The sequence below is a fragment of the Saccostrea cucullata genome, unplaced genomic scaffold (assembly GCF_032062105.1).
Source record: "Saccostrea cucullata isolate Sc308-1 unplaced genomic scaffold, CSIRO_AGI_Scuc_v1 ctg2236, whole genome shotgun sequence".
Lineage (NCBI taxonomy): Eukaryota > Metazoa > Mollusca > Bivalvia > Ostreida > Ostreidae > Saccostrea > Saccostrea cuccullata.
The window spans coordinates 165,163-183,390 of record NW_026923819.1 but is presented as its reverse complement, the minus strand read 5'-3'; positions in this window follow the sequence as shown (position 1 = coordinate 183,390).

The window sequence follows — 18,228 nt, the reverse complement described above, 5'->3', positions numbered from 1 at the left end:
AGAAAAGTTAAAGTCATCACGTTTATCATATAGCTTGGTTGTTAGATTACCGTTAGTGTCTTTATCAAGTAAAAAATCCAAGTATGAAAAAGAAGTGTCGGACTCCGTGGTATCCTTTATCTCAAGCTCACCAGGATATATCGTATCGACGTAGGAATGGAAATTACCATTATTAATTGAAAATACGTCGTCGATATATCTTAATGTCGAGTTGAAGGCCACACCAAGTGTTTTCTTCTTTTCACACATAAGACTTTGTATAAATTCTGCGTCATATGAATATAAATATGTCTGCTAATAACGGAGCGCAATTCGTACCCATGGGAATTCCAATATTGGAATACCTGGTCTCCAAAAACCACATAAATGTTGTCAATCCGAAACTCGAGCATCTTCTTGATGTCAACTTCAGAGTACTTATGTGAGCAATCAGAATCTGTGTTAAAAAAATAATTTTACAAATGACCAATGACGAGATAATTAAACTTAATTACGAGTTCCATTTTTATTGAAGAAGCAGCTGTCAATGATATCAAAAAGCCTGGATTTTAATTTGTCGCGGGGAATTGTTGTGTATAAAGTTGAAAAGTCGTAAGTTACTATATTTACGTCACCTGTAATAACGTGTCGAGCAGAACTATAGTTAAAGGGCGAAGAAGAACATAAATACGAAGAAGGATTATGTTTCATTATTATGTTGAATTTAAAAGTTGAATTTTGCTAGAATCAATTTTCTTTCCCTGGTTTTTATTACATTTAAAGTTAATTCCGTCAGTAATTCTAGTGAAGTTTCTGATGAAATCAAATTACAATTTTTTTTTATTTCAATGTTAGGCATATATATCCTTCAAGACACTCACATACTTTGTTAAAGGTTGTTTTTTTTTATTTTCACGTCATAATTTAACCGATTTCTATTTGGTTCATTAAAAAAACTATTTATTATAGGAACTTTGTAAACAAAGACATTGCATTGTGGGATATTCCACTAATAATAAATCTTTAATGAATTCTTACATATTAAATGATTCAATGACTAATAAGATTCTAATAAAGGTTTTGTACAACACACTTTAATGACTTTATTAACTAATATATCATTAAGAATTTAATGAATCGTTAGGCTGAATGATCCATTAAATTTTATGAACCATTGATACAACCAGGTCCTGGTCACGCTAGAGAAACACTGACATCTTACAAACGAACGTTACCTAATACGGGGATCAGTCATTGTAGTCTATTCACGGTTGGATTATTGAATTCTTCAATTATATTGGGATTTCGATAGATAAATTCCCACAAGACACCTCAAAGCCACGTCTTGTCGTAGTTACGAAATCGCATCATCTCGAGTCTTTCCGTCAGGGGTCGGAAAAACAACCTTGAATGTATTAACATCACCGGATGTTAAAAATTTATACATCTTCCTGTTTATTCAAATATAGTTTATGCCTAGATCACATGTCCCGGCCGGTAGCCGTAGACCGGTGGTAATCGGTGATAATCCGATGCCCGATCCGATCCGATGCCCCAACATCGGTCCACATCGGCCTAGTAGTCCTTAATGTATCAGTCACATTATCCAGCGATGTGTATACGATGGGCAACAAATGCGTTTTATGATAAAAATGGCGTGGTTGCCGGCCGGACTTACAAAGGCCAAGCGATGCATTGCTAATCATAAAACGATGTTCCAGGATAATCGGCCGATGTATATTACTTATCTCATACGTTGGTGAACATCGTTCGAACATCGGTCGACTACGGGCCAATGTTTGGTCGAACATCGACCGATGATCGGCTGTTATCTGTTGAACACCACTTAACCCCCCCCCCCCCCGATGACCTCAGATTCAACGGATATTGGACGCTGCTCGGTCATACATCGGCCGATCCGCGAAATATGTGTTAATGGTGGGTTGCCGATGAGGGGCATCGTTGGAGACATCGCTGATTTTTAACTACGAATTATTTCCTACCGATGACCCCACCGATTCGCAAAATGGCCTTGGTCACCGTCCGATGACTAACGGTGTCCGGGCGGCAACCACGCCATTTTCATCAAAAAACGCATCGGTTTCTCATCGTATACCCCATCGCTGGATAATGTGACTGATACTTTAGACGGAGATAAAATTTCCTTCTTCAGATATTTTAGGTAATATCATTACATTGAATAAAGTGATATTTTAATAAATTTAAACAAGAATCTCTCTCTCTCTCTCTCTCTCTCTCTCTAGATCTCAATACAAGACACTATATAGAGCGCATTACCTATTTACTTGATTGCACGGATTCATTTTTTTCAAACTGTAAAAAGTAACCTTTCCCGATTAAAGAGAAACACCGACAGGAACGAACGTAACTCGCCCTACCTTCCCGTATCTCGATAGTTTTCTCGGGACCAGTGATTGCACCCATATAAATTCGGAAGAAATAAGTATATGTGTAAGATAGAACGGATAGGGTTTTAGCCACTTTGCAATTGAAAATTGCTCATGTCAAATGTATTGTTATCATTTACAATGTTTTAAAAAAGCGATCAAATAGAAGAAAATAAAAGTACACCATAATACTTTAGACGGATTAGGAAACACGTTTGTCATGCGTCAGTGATTAACGTTTACAAAATACTCGTAGTGTGCGCCTTGTTCATATGGGGAAAGCTTACTTTTTACAGTTTGAAAAAATAATAAATCCGTGCAATCAAGTAAATAGGCAGAGCGCTTTATGAAATGTCTTGTATTTAGATAGAGATATATATATATTTTTTTTTTTTTAATTAAAATATCACTTCAAAGAAATAAACTAGCATTCATGGTAGACAGTATCTTCTTAGATGATGTATTAAATGGCGATCTTAACTAAATTATCTTGGGCTGCTTTTATTTTATAAATGTAACAGGCATGAAGCAAGCAATTTCAATTGGGGGGAGGGGGCACAAGAAAATAATTTTAGTTTAGAGTCACTACCAAACAATTCCTTGGGAAGCCAAGATGAAAGATATTTTTTTAATGAGGGGGCACAAATATACAGCAGCTAAGTTTTTTTTTTAAATATTACATTGTTTTTTTTATCGACTTCATAAGGGGGAGGGGGGCTTATCCCTAACCCCTCAACCCCGTTTCTATATGCGAACGTGTATATCCGTTTATATATGTGTACATAGAATTCACTTTTAATTAAAAAAAAATCATGCTCGTAGTATCTTAATCACCTCTAACTTTTTAACTGTAGGTATCAATTTTGTATGCTGTAAATTGTAAATGTTATTAATGAAATAAAGCCAAAAAATATCTTTGGACTCGGATTTTTATATATTCCAGGGGTTGGGGAGGGGGTGGGGTGCTTAGGTCCTATAATGACATGCTGATATGGAACTGGTTCTCATATATCTTAAATTATGTCAAAAACACAATTTACTAAACTTCCATTTTTGGGCCTTGAAAGATAGGGATATTACTTTCGGTCTGCCCGCTCCTCTTATAATTCTGTCCGCCTGTTACACATTTGTTTCAAGCAATATCTCAAGAAGTCTTTGAGCTTTTACAGTGAAATCAAAAAATAGCTTTGAGTCTGGGATGTTAAGGGCGGTCCTGTCCACTAGCACCCGCGCAAGGTTTTGGGTTTTTGAAATTTAGTTTAGAATATTAACTCCTTATTATCCCGACCGACCTTCGTAAAGTACCCCCCCCCTTTTCGACCCCTTCTAGATCCGCACATACTATTATTTTTTTAATTTATGCCACAGAATGACATTTTTTAAATTTTCCTTTCATTTCCCTTCTCGAATCCTATTGCTCGTTTAAATGTCCGTGGAAATGTATAGTAGCGTTACGGTATACGTAGCGACAACGACAAGACGTGGCTTCGAGGTATCTTGTGGGGATTTTATTAATCGAAATCCCAATATAATTGAAGAATTCAATAACGCAACCGTGAATACAATAGACTACAATGACTGATCCCCATTTTTTGGTTACGTTAATTCGTAAGATGTCGGTGTTTCTCTATAAACAAGGCGCACACTAAAGGAACATCGACATCTTACGAACGAACGTATCTCGCCCTAATTTCCTGTATCTGGATCGTTTTCTCGGGACCAGTCATTGCAGTTTAAAATCGGAACAATTTAGTTTTTTGTAAATCATAATTATTTCCAGATCTTAATCCCCTTTTAAATGATTTTTAGTTTCTTATTTTTCTTTGATTAGTCATAAGGTCTACAATGAAATTTATAAAATAAAGCCTACGAAGGAGGTGAAAAATTATACATAAGACTGTACGTCTTGGAAACACGTTTGTTATGCTTGAGTGATTTTCATAGTGTTCAATAGAAAGAAAGGTTATTTTTATACAATGAAATAAAAACTAGATTCCAATGCTGTGTGTCGTGCAAAGACGACAAGTTCATGGGCGGATACAGGGTTTGTGTATGGGGGTGGGGTAGGGGTGGGGCGTGGATAACTTAAATGAGGCAAAGGGTCTTGGGCCGCCTGGCAGGGCCCTCGGAAACTCCTGGATTTTCGTGTATTTTAAGAGTAGGGTAATTTTTTCATTTATTTTTATTTAAAGTGACATATAGGTGCGGGTGTTTGAATATTCATTGTATTGAATGTTTCTTGTTGTATTGTAACATATGACACTATAATAAATGATTTCAAATGTTTAAATGTATTGTAGTGTTTACAGTAGCGACTACGACGAGAGTGGTTTTGGGGTATCTTATAAGGATATTTTCGATTAAAACCCCATTGATATTGACAATATCAATAAAGTAACTGTGAATACAATGAACGATCCCCTTTTTTAATACGTTCGTTCGTAAGATGTCGGTGTTTCTCTAATAAATGTCAAGTGTAACGAATGCGACGAGTATATCCTGGTGTTGATGTATCGTAGATAATGATATCGGAAATGACCTAATCACGTGTCGTGTTCAGCTTTAAGAACCGAAGTCCTGTACTTCTGTGTCACTGCTCAATGTCTCTGAGTGCCGTGTAAGGGTCAAAATTTGAAACCCTTTACCAGTATATGGAGACGTCTCTACATGAGTGAACAATGCTCGAATGTGACGTGAAACAACATACAATCAATCGACCAATCAATCTCGAATACATTAACATAGTTCAATTAATCTAGCAGTGTTTTAAATGGTAGGAGTAAGTTGAGGATTTAACTTACTATTTTCACAAAGACTCATTTAAAAAGCTGATGCTATTTCAACTTTGTCAAGATTGTTTATTAAGATATTCAATGTAAAACAACCTTATTTCGTGCCTTAAAATCATATAAATGAATAAGCCGATATTTTTGGTCGTAATAGCATTTTGAAGATGTTATAATTAAAAAAATGTTCCAACGATTGAATTTACATTAAATTTGAATTATTTTCCAATTAACTGCACCTTGAATTTTATGTTGAGATATATAGGCAGCACATGTTTTCGGACTTCTTTTTATGTTTTTTAAAAACATTGTAAAAGGTAAGTTGAATTTGAAACAAACCTCCTGCAAAAACTATGCATAAACTTCCTTTTTATCAAACTATACAATAAAGTTATTTACCGAAGAAATTTGGGGTAAATTTTACATTGAATACCTTATGTTCTGAAAAGTATTGACATCGCAGATTAGAAGAAAAATAGGTCTAAACTATTCAATGAAGAAAGTGCGAAAACATTTATATAGTTCTTCAGTTCGCTTTCCTCCTATAAAATTGAGAAAAAAGAAATTACTCCATAAAATATATTAAGGGGAAAATAGACGAAATGTTCACGTGGAGAAATCGAACAATTCGCGAGCTCAAATATTATAAAATAGACATTTCCAGCTAAGAGCACCACGAGCTCGGACTCGTACTCTGTACTTCGATATATAAGGGGCCGTATAAAAAGTTTTTAAAAAGGGTTGTAAAGCTATATACTAAGTATGGCGTATCTGAACTTAAAAAAGTAAAACACGATATTAAACAAAGATTAAGATAATATTTGCTATTCAAAATAAAATCACTGGTTTTGAACCCATTCATTCATTCATTCATCTTTTATTTCCTTTATAAAGAGATTTTAGGTAGAACAAAATAGAGCATTAAATTATGTACATATCATATTACGTTTATACAAAAAAGGAAAGATAAAGCGTTAAAGATAATGTCAACTACATGTACAATAGCGCTCACAATTGTCCATGCAACAAACTTACATGTGCGAGTACACCGCACATAATCTTTGATACTGCGCGCAAGCACAAACTAATAATTTCAGATTCACTTTTTTGAGGTCTTTCTCTTGAAGTTCCGTTAAAAGCGTTTCAGGTTTCCGTCCGAGGACAATGAGAAAAAGGTCTTTCTCACAGAGACCACAAAGTTCTGCTCCAAGTCTGATGTCAAATGAGTTAACGATTGAGTTCCACCATTCGTTGTGACAAGCAGATATGGCACCACAGGTAAGCGTTGCATGACAGAAAATGTCGTCAAATAGATAAAGACACAAGTTGCACGTCGAAGCACTTGCACACTTTGTGGATACAATAAGTTTGCAAGCAAATTTGAGTTTTTTCATATCACCGGTGTTTCTGCGTAAGACCACATGTCACACGGTTTACTGTCCCGAAATGCAGAGTTGAAGCGTTGGAAATCTGGATCCGCGAGAACACGTGCATTTCGTTGTTGAGTATGAAATCTATGGATTGTTGATCGAACAATAGCTTTCCAACAGTTTTTAGATGGGCAGATGCCTGTGTTCAGCCAGGTCAGCAGGTGGGTATGCAAGTTGTATTTCCTGAGAATATCAAACATATCGGAGCTAAAACCTCTCGGATCTGAAACCAGATGTGACAGGAAGGAGAAGAGTCTTGCGTTAAAGATCTGTTTGGTGAGACACTTGGAGTCCATATTACACAGCCTTCCTAAGAATAATAACTTTCTGGCATCTATTTCAGCATGTATAGGAAGTATATCCATAAGTTGTTCGCACATATCCGATCGAGTGAACTTTGGTAGATTAAGAATAATATTGTAAACTCCATGTTGGAACGTGTTTAGACGCTTGTAGTCCTCTTGTGTCAAATTACTCCACAATTCACATCCGTAGAGTACAGAGGCAAGAACGATCGTTTTATAGAGATGAGTTATAGTTAGAGGATTAACACACGAGATATCGATGTCAGATAAGCCATAGAAAGATTTCCATCCTTTGTTACAGGCGAACAAGAAGCGGTCCTTTGGTTTTGCTTTGTCGTTTATGATGATATCCAGATGATTGTATTTTTGATCGAATGGGATTGCTGAGTTCCCAAGAAATATTGGTTTATCCGCTGTACTGTTCTGTTTGGCACGGAATTTCAGAATACATCATTTTGTTACGTTGAAATTAAAACGCCATTTACATGCATATGCGTAAGCTATATCCATCATGGCTTGAAGATTTGCTGGAGATATAGCGATGCAAGAGATATCGTCAGCTAGTGCAGGACTCACGTATTTGGGATCCAGAACACATCGTAGCGATGTTGAATTACAGAGTTCTAGTTCGTCCAAAAGCTCGTTAACAAAAACAAGATACAAAAATGTTGACAAGACGCCACCTTGCCTGACCCCTTGATCAACAGTAAACCATCTGGATTGTTTTTGGTTTACAATGACGGCACTTACAGTATTGCAATGGTAGTCATCGATGACTTGCCATAATTTGCCTTTGATACCTAGGTTGTAGTGTTTATACATTAATCCTTGTCTCCATACTGTATCAAATGGTTTACTTGTGTCCAAGAATATATGTATTGCTGCCTTGTTCCAGATTATGGTTCAATGTTTCATGGAGGTTGAATGAAGCAGTTAAACATCCCAGTTGTTTTTGGAAACCTTGTTGTTGTACATTGGGGAATGTATTTGTTTCTAAGGAGGATCGTGATATTCTGTTAGACAGAAGCTCAAAAAGTTTGTATATACAAGGCAGAAGAGCGACAGGTCTATAACTGTTGCAAGAATTTTTGGGTTTGTTACCGCCTTTGAAGATGGGAACAATCAGTCCTTGTTTCCATGTAGAGGGAACAGATCCTAACGTCATTATCGCATTGTACAGCTTGCAGAGACATCTTGTGATAAGATCGCTACCAAATTTGATATGTTCATTTGTTACACCATCAATGCCTGGGGCTTTGCGCGTTTTGAGTGCTGAGATTGCACTTATAACATCATTTTGTGTTATATGATCTTCATTGGAAGACTCAGAAGAAATTGTTTTGATGCGTGCTTAATGACCCTCGATGACATGTTGAAAGTGTTTGTCAAAATGATCTTCTTCCAGTGGACGATAAATCTCCTCGTAAAAATCTGCAAAAGCATTTGCTACGCCGTCAGGATCGGTTTGGGTCTTACCATTGGCGTCGCAAATTTCTGGATATATTCTAGAAGAGCGTGGTCGCCTTTGTTTGACAATTCGCCAAAATAGACGTATGTCTATTTCCGCTGCTTCATCCAAATCTCGGTAAAAAGATTTTAAATAATTTTCATACTCTACGTTGTGGGCATTTCGAAAGTTGCGTTTGGCACGTTTGTAGTCACTGTATGATTGAAAACCCATACCTCTGGGCCTGCCCTCGGAAACTCATACACGGCGCAATAACCTTTCTTTTGCATGGAGCTCCTTTACGTTTTTTGTCCAACCAGGTTTCGTGAATGGGTTCATTTGGGACTTTGGGATGAAGCAGTTTGCAGAAGTAGTTAGGATACCTACAATTGATTTATAGTAGTTTTCACTTGTACGTATTTGAACATTAAGTATCTTGTGCAACTCCTGTTCAGTGTGTTGCCTTTAGTTAGTGATGGCTTCAGGACTGGCCTTATGCCATGCCGTGAGTTTACAGTGAGAGTTTTCCAGGAAATTTAGTTTTGCCTTGAGATTGAAAGATACAAAAACCGTTAAGTGGTCAGATGTAATTGAAATTGACCCTTCCTTAAAGACTGAGTAGAGATTTAGATTTCTTGCAATCTTCCAGTCAAATAGAACGTAATCGATCATTGTTTCTTTTGGTGTGAAGGTAAATTGCTCTCCTTCAACGCAGAAGTCTATCATAGGAGTGCATAAAGCACATCGTTCAACAAAGTTGCGTAAGATTTCGGATTTTGCATTGTTAACTTGGAACTCGCGTAGGAGACTAGCATTGAAGTCACCAGCAAATAAGACTTCGCCGTACTGACAATATTCTTCATATAAACCTTGCATAATGTCAATGTTAGCCTTATAGTCGTCAAGTACATTATCAGATGGTAGATATACACCAAAAATTAAAAGAGGCACAGTATCAGATAATGTTACTTGAATGCCAACAATGTTGTTAGTAGCGTCACAAGGAATTTCCCTTACAGAGAATTGTAGATTTTTGTTAATGAGGATAGCGACGCCACCTTTACCACAGTGCTGCAAAACGGGACAATCCTCTGAATCACTCTCAATCTTTAAAATGCTGTACATAGTATTTAGAGTGTATGCTATTAAGGTAGTTTCTAGAATTTTTACCAAGTTTGTGTTCCGACAGTATGGCAATGTCGCATTTTGATTTTTCCAATAACGAACACACAGACAATGTTGATGAAATAATGCCTCGAACGTTCCACGATAGAAGTCGTAACATAATTGTGAAGTAAAGAGGGGGCTTTGAGCTAGAAGGCTTGTGTATGAGTTGTAAGGCTTAGTCTTTTTGTTAGATGAAACAAGTTCAGACTCTCAGTCTTCATGGGTGTTACTTTGTTCCCACATTTTATCCATTCTCTTTCACTGTACCATTTGCGACAAATCACTCCCTCGGGCCAAAAATGCGGAGATTCAACCAACTGGGAACATTTTGGAGACACGTTGACCTTAGCTGTTCTTACCATATATCGCCCTCTTGGTTTGAATAACCTAGGATTTCTATGTAACACGATTAAATTGATTTAAATTGTGTTATTTACAGGAAAGTCCTATCTTTATATAAAGTAACAAAACAAAGATAAAGATCATATTAATTTAAGTTAGCCTGAACTTATCAACTCTTAGAACTTAAACGCCATATATGACTTGAAATGCTACATATTACGTTGCTTTATCTAGGAAACAGAGTTTTTTGTTGTTTGTAAATTAATCAAATTTTGACACGGACCCTACAAATTTTGAAACAACTGTCAGAGTCAGTGAGCGAGTACGTTCCCGAGATCGCGAAATCTGGAAATGTCTATTAGTAGCACAGCAAGCACGGATCTCTAAAACATTAAAGGTGAGATCAGGTGCCATGGAAGAGTCAGCATTCTCTGCCGACCGGTTACACCTGCCTTGTGTTTAGTTCATTGAAACGGCAAAACAGCAAATGATGGACAATTTTCATAATCCTTCGTTTAAACATAAGCCTTGAATGATCTAAAAATCATTTTAGCTCTCATACGCTCGTATCCCAGACCTTTTTTTTTGGGGGGGGGGGGGTTTCAATATTATTATAAAGAGTTCATAATCTTCTTTAGTTACATGTATTTAAATTTATAGAAATAATCCATAGGAACATTTTCAATCTGATTTTTTTCAATTGAACTATGTAAGGTGTTTTTTTTTTTCTTTTTCTTTCTTTTTTTTTTGTTTTCTATTACATACATTTAAAAAAAGAAAGAAAAAATGTAATTACGAGTTCGATGCAATCTCCTCATAAGTTTACACACTAGTATAGTTTACATGTACTCTATTATCTAGAATACGATTGCCATTCCCATTACGTCTAAACATATGCTAGACATGTGTGAATAGTATTTATTTCAAGTTATGGATAGTTATTATACTTTGAAAAATAAAATGAGATAGAAAAATACGAAATAAATTCTTGATTGAAAGCAAACATTTTTAAATAGATTTCCTTATAGGTAAAGATAGTTTGTGACTGTTCCATCGCCAAGCGCCTAATTCGGTAATCGGTATTTCTTTGAAGCCCCTTACGATGACATTTCTTAATGAGTAAAAGCTTCTCTATTTGAATGAAAAGCAACACACAATCAAGCAGTCAAGTTTTAGAGATAGTCTGGTCCTGATTTTTAAAAAGAAGGCTAGAAATAACTTCTAACGGCAAATAATTATTATTTGGTCCAGCATAGTTTTTTAACCTATTTCGAGTATGCTGATTCCGAAAAAATATGCTGGCCTTCATGAAAATAACGTTAAAGAGGTTAAAATGGCGATTCAAAATGGCGGACACCCAATTTTTCTAATTTTCTCTCAATATCGTTCAAAAAGGAAAATTAATGAGTGAATATCTAACTGAGTGTAATAAAACTATAAAAATCATAAAAGAATGCTAACATTATTAGTTTAACTCAGGAAATTTAGTCGTTTCTACGCTTAATTCGAATTTTCTCTGATTTTTTGGTTTATTGTTCTGTATTCCGCTTTGATCAGGATTTTACATTTGGAAATATCCATACACTGCATATTTGTATTTTTTCCTCTGCATCTCACTATTCTACAACTGAATGATGGCGCAGTTGTAAGTTAAAAGTCAAAATGGCGATTCAAAATGGCGGATATTTGAATTCATCTTTTTTTAAAAAAAAACTATTTCTTAATGTCGTTTACATAGTAGAAAGGATTTGTGAATATTTTACTGAGCATAGTACAACTATGTAAAATGACAATAGAACACTAATTTTATCACTTTAAATCGGAAAATTTAGTCGTAAAATTTGAAATGTGTTTATTACCTAGCTCAAAATGGCAATTTAAATGACGTCTTGTACACTCGAATTTCGAAAAATACTCACACTGCTTAATTCTGGTTCGTTTTGCAGAAAACAATTTGCAGTTTGTTTTTTTTATTCATGAAATAATGTTCAAATATGCAATGAGAGTTGGAGGATATTTTTGTTAATGACTTAGGATTTTTATAACACGGATTTTTGTTTAATTACTTCTATTGTTAAGATAAAGTTTTGACGACAATTCCGATGATATTTTACTTTTCACGTGTCTCACCTTGCTTCTTCATATAAAAAGTTAATAATATCATACATTAATTGCTGTTTTTAGGACAATATAAAAATTAAGCTACCCCAAGAGCAGTATCCCCAGAGCATTAGGGCGAGTTAACATTCAGTTGTTGGAAATTATTGATCTATTTTAAGTCCAGTGTAGAAAAAAAAAAAAAAATGTTTATGTTCATTTGGAAGGTCTAGTGCAACGTAACACAGTATGATTTTTAAAATAATTGACCACGACCAATTATAGCGCTAGTAATTGTTACCTCATATAAATCTGAATATATTATAATATCCAAATATAAACATATATATTAAGAATTATCAGTATAATATACATAATCCATAATTTTTCTTGATTGTCCAGCTCTGATTCTGTGTCCCTAGATTTGCATTTTGTTTTTCTCAGTCAAAAATTCAACTGCATTCTCAAATATTTCATTCTGTGAATGGATAATTTTGTATGGAACGGTGTATATAAATTTTTAAAATTTGAAATTTACAAAATTTGAAAGAAGAAAATGTTTGTGTTCAATCCCCCTCGATTCTTGATACAACCTTACACTATCCTAACAAAGAAGTGTGGATCAAGTTGCCTTTTAAAGTTCTTGAAGTGTTCAAGAAAATTTTGTTGTCAAGAGAAGTGTTGACTAGATGGAAATCAGGAATGGCTTAGGCCTATTGATACGAAAGCTTGTAAGTGATAGGAATAACGAGGAATCTGCAGGCGCTCTTAAATTGTATATTTTCACAAATTTTCTCACCAAAATATGCACACAATGTGATTTCAGGTGATCAAGTTTGAAAATTTTCTTGCTAATAGAATGACCTTTCTACCCTAAAAGACAACAAATCTATACGAGGTCAAAAAATAAAGAGCTTTTATACACCCCCCCCCCCTGCTTGAAAAGCGGGAGGGTAATTAGTAATCGGTATTTCCGTCCGTCTGTTACGCTTTGGGGTACCCATCCGCAACTCCTTTTATACCACTGAATGAAATTAGATGAAATGTTCACAGAATCTTTATTACATATTGCCATTGTGACCTCCTATTTTACTTTTTGATCCGACACATCTTTTGAGTTTCCCATAGCAAAACATGGACACTGTCATTATATGCATATGGGAGACCGGGGTATCATTTAGAGCTACTAGTAATTGCTATCAGTACCTCTAGTTCATTTTGCATATGATTTTGGAAAACAAAATAGACTTTTCACATTTGAACATGAATGTGTTGTTCCTTGAGTGTTGGTTGATTGATTATATATTGTTTAACGCCGAGTCAGCAATTTTTCAGCTATGTTTCGGCGGACTATCAGTTTAAATAATCGGTTTTTGAAGGAGTCTGGTTTCTCTGGCGGCCCCTAGTAAGCTTACTCTTTTTCGAACTCCAGAGAAACCATCTTTTACATGCCAAGGAGGTTGTCATCCTTGACACAGGGCACCATTTTACTTGAGTGTTGGAAATTCAAAAATTCCGAAGACAGACTGAAATATATGGCAAATAAAGCTGGAATAGAAGATGTTAGGGGGGTAATACTACGTTCTTATTAGTGCTAAAAAGCTAGAACAAAGTGTTTGATGAAATCGGACAAGAATTTTTTCAGTTACATGTATATTTGATGGTGTGTCGAGGGATGTTGAGGTAGAAGTGCGAGATGATAATCACAGCGATGCGGGAGTGATTTTAGGTGGACGGGGGCTCAAAGTTTTTGAAACACGTACGGTCAAATACAAAGGGGGGAATTTGGAAACTCTTAAGTCAAGTTTGTTTTAACTATTTCCAGAAAAAATGAATCTTTTCAAGTAATTTTTGTTCATATTTAATAGACTAATCAATATATTATATATACTATGTATATAAAAAAAACAAACTGTAATTTATTTTCTGCAAAACGAACCAGAATTAAGCAGTTTCTACGAAATTCGAGTGTATCAGACGTCATTTTGAATCTAAAGGGATAAAATTAGTGTTCTGTTGGCATTTTACATGGTTGTACTACGCTCAGTAAGATATTTACAAATCCTTTCTCCTATGTAAACGACTTTAAAAAATAGTTTTAAAGAAAAAGATGAATATCCGCCATTTTGAATCGCCATTTTGACTTTTACTTGCAGCTGCACCATCATTCAGTTGTAGAATAGTGAGATGCAGAGGAAAAATACAAATATGCAGTGTATGGATATTTCCAAATGTAAAATCCTGAACAAAGCGGAATACAGAACGATAGACCAAAAAATCGGAGAAAATTCGAATTATGTGTAGAAACGACTAAATTTTCTGAGTTAAACTAATAATGTTAGCATTCTATTATGATTTTTATAGTTTTATTACACTCAGTTAGATAATTACACACTATTTCTCCTTTTTGAACGATATTGAGAGAAAATTAGAAAAATTGGATGTCCGCCATTTTGAATCGCCATTTTGACCTCTTTAACGTCATTTTCATGAAGGCCAGCATATTTTTTCGGAATCAGCATACTCGAAATAGGTTAAAAAACTATGCTGGACCAAATAATAATTATTTGCCGTTAGAAGTATTTTTTTCTATAAATCGGACCAGACTAAGATACCAAGCAAACTTTACAAAAGACAAACGAAACCTAAAATTTGAAGAAAAAAGTAACCTTAAAAACTAATAAACAAAATGAAATCAAAATGTTGTTTATATTTATCTATATCTATCTATGTTATGTTTTTAAATATTAAGATTAATTAGCTAACCGTATCGATCCCTGTAGATATTTGGCCTATGATATATTCTTTTGAGATTCAAAGAAACTTGACTAAAAACACACTCATAAATTTTCATGACAACTATTTAAATATCGCGTGTTACTCAATTTGTTTGCACACACCATTGCAGTTATGAGACTGCGTCTTTCAAAAAATGATAGTTCAATGCTTAATTGGCATTTATGTTTTGATTAAAAAATGTTGAAAATTAACCTACACAAATAAAAAAAATTAAGGTAAAAGGAAAGGTCAAGGTAAAACCCCTTTTGTGTGAAGGGCTGACTTTTAAAATCGACTGTTTACTTTTACACTAAGACAACATTTAGAACGGCATATACATTATTCGTAACTGTACACAGCGCGGATCTAAAATTATACATGTATTGAAATGTAGTTGTAAAAGACTTAAATCATAAAATGCATATTTCACAAGCCATTTTAGTCTTATACAACTACATTTCAATACATGTATAATTTTCAAAGTTGTTCTTTTAGGTTTTCAATCCCTAATAGGAAGAAATTCAAACAAAATTGAAAACATAACAGATATGTATAGACATTGAATACTCAGTTTATTTAGACATACTTCCCATTTATTTCTATAATTATTTTTAGTGGGATTTGTCCTAATTCATGACCTTAAATTTTGGTAAGAGTTAGCTCCCCTTTTTTAATTAATCAAAAAAAATTTTTTTTTTAATTAAGCTGGTAAAAAATTGTTTTCAATTATCATTCTATTTTTAATATTTTAATGCATCTTTCCACCACAGGATTTATTGATATTGAAATTATTTGAAATTTTATTTTGAAAAAAATCTTTTCCCCATAGACTTCAATGCAATCTTTGTTAATAATCTACTGCTTAATAAATGAATTTTGTGAAAAATTTTCGTGAACAATCCTTTTCCACTATAAAATGCTTTAATATAATATCAGAGTATTGTGTACTTGCCGGACATTTAAGGGTAGGGAATGTAGTCCCATTAGGGATTGAAATCCTTAAAGGGACATGGACACAGTTTCAACTGAATTTGTTTGATACCAATTTTAATATTCGCAATTCCAAACTAAGACAATTCTAATGATCACCAACAACTTTGAAGGTCATTCGTTGATCTACAAAAGAGAGACAAAACTAAAAATTCTTCTTAATATAAACAAGGCCGTTGCCTTGTTTTTGTTTACATATAGAAAATATCATATTTGTAATAAAATAACTTTCAGCAAATCACTAAAAACTGTCTTACTGTATTTAGAATTAACTTCTTTATTGACAAAATCTACTTTTAACGAACATGTACTAGTATATTTCACATATGTAAACAAAAACATGGCACAGGCCCTGTTTGCTTATCACAGGTTTGGAGGTCTAAATAGACATGATAAAATTTGAAAAACAAATTTCTTTTTTTAATAAATCAAAATTGAGCATTGTATGCTAAGGCCTGGAAAACTTAGGTATAAAAAAGAAAAGGTTTTGGGTGATACATGTTATAACGAAGTTAATTCGTTTTAACCAATCTGTTATTCGTAATAACAAATTTTACAATCAGTTAGAACAAATTCATCACGTTATTACAGTATAACTTTTGTATCCATTCTAGGGAATTCAACAGTTTTTTTTATAATAACAGATTAAATTCATCATTACAAAATGTTAAAACGAGTTTAATTCGTTTAGACATATTCAACAATTCGTAATATATATAAATTACATAAATATTAATGATAGGTCCTAAATTGGGTCTTTCATATATATTTTTCTATAAACCCTAATTTTATCAATGGAAATGAAATATATGGAGATAACGAACCGTAGTCATGCTAAATTCAAATTCATGAAATTCATTAAATATTTAAAAGTCTCATTTAATTTTCAGAATTCGGTTAGACAAATTGGATTTGTAGTTACAAATTTTTGAATTTGTTAAAACAAATTCAATGCAATATATTACGATATGAAAAATACAATTATAACGAATCATCTTATATGAATTTTTTAAACATGTCCATAATGGGCTTCAGCGAATACTTTGTCTATAACTAACACGCATTTATAAGGAAGAGTTATCTACCACCCATGTTCACAATTTTCGATTTATCGCTAAATTGTTAAACACAGGGTCCTCAGAGGTTGGACCTTTCCAGGGTAGTTTACTCCTACCTTCCTACAAGAGTTAGAGAGAGTAGGTGATTTAAAGTGCAATCCTATACAAAACAATGTAAAACATTGATTATGATGCATTAACATTCTCCTATGAATTGAAGTTGATTATTATCGATGATTATGATGATTATTAGCCAATCCGTTCTGTGTTTAAGAACACTAACCTCGTTAAATAAAAATCTAATCCATCTGTAAATCATGGAAAATCCTTAAAATATTTTACCTCATCTGAATTACCTATATTCCTAAGAGTAACATAAGCAATTTATATGGGGAATTCCCATGGGTATAAATTGCGTTCCGTTATTATGCGGGAAATCAAGAACATGTATATTTTCATCCTTTATGTGGATTATATGCGTTCAAATTATTTAATACTATGTAAGATTTACTCTTCCAGACAAAATCATGAAAAATAAAGATGTTGTTGGCCACTGCTTTTTCAATAAAAATGGAACTCGAGAATTTACTTACCTGGTCATTTGTCATTTGCAAAATTATTTCTGTTAAAACAGATTCTGATTTCACACACCAGTACTCTGAAGTTGATATCAGAAAGATGATTGAGTTTCTGATTGACAATATCTATTTGGTTTTTTTGGAGACCAGTTCTTCCAACAATCTATCGGAATTCCTATGGGTACCAATTGCGATCCGTTATTAGCAGAACTATTTTTGTATTCACATGAAGCAAAACTTGTGCAAAATCTTATGCGTGAAAAGAAAAAAAAAACACTTGCTGTGGCCTTCAACTCGACTTTAGATATATTGACTACGTATTTTCAATTAACAAAGATAATTTCCATTCCTACGTCGATACGATTGTCCTAGAGAGCTTGATATTAAAGATACCACAGAGTCTGACATATCTGTTTCATACTCGGATATTTTACTTGAAAAAGACGTTAATAATAATCTAACAACCAAGCTATATGATAAACGTGATGACTTTAACTTTTCCAGCATTAACGTCCCTTATAGTCTGGTCCTGATTTTTAAAAAGAAGGCTAGAAATAACTTCTAACGGCAAATAATTATTATTTGGTCCAGCATAGTTTTTTAACCTATTTCGAGTATGCTGATTCCGAAAAAATATGCTGGCCTTCATGAAAATAACGTTAAAGAGGTCAAAATGGCGATTCAAAATGGCGGACACCCAATTTTTCTAATTTTCTCTCAATATCGTTCAAAAAGGAAAATTAATGAGTGAATATCTAACTGAGTGTAATAAAACTATAAAAATCATAAAAGAATGCTAACATTATTAGTTTAACTCAGGAAATTTAGTCGTTTCTACGCTTAATTCGAATTTTCTCTGATTT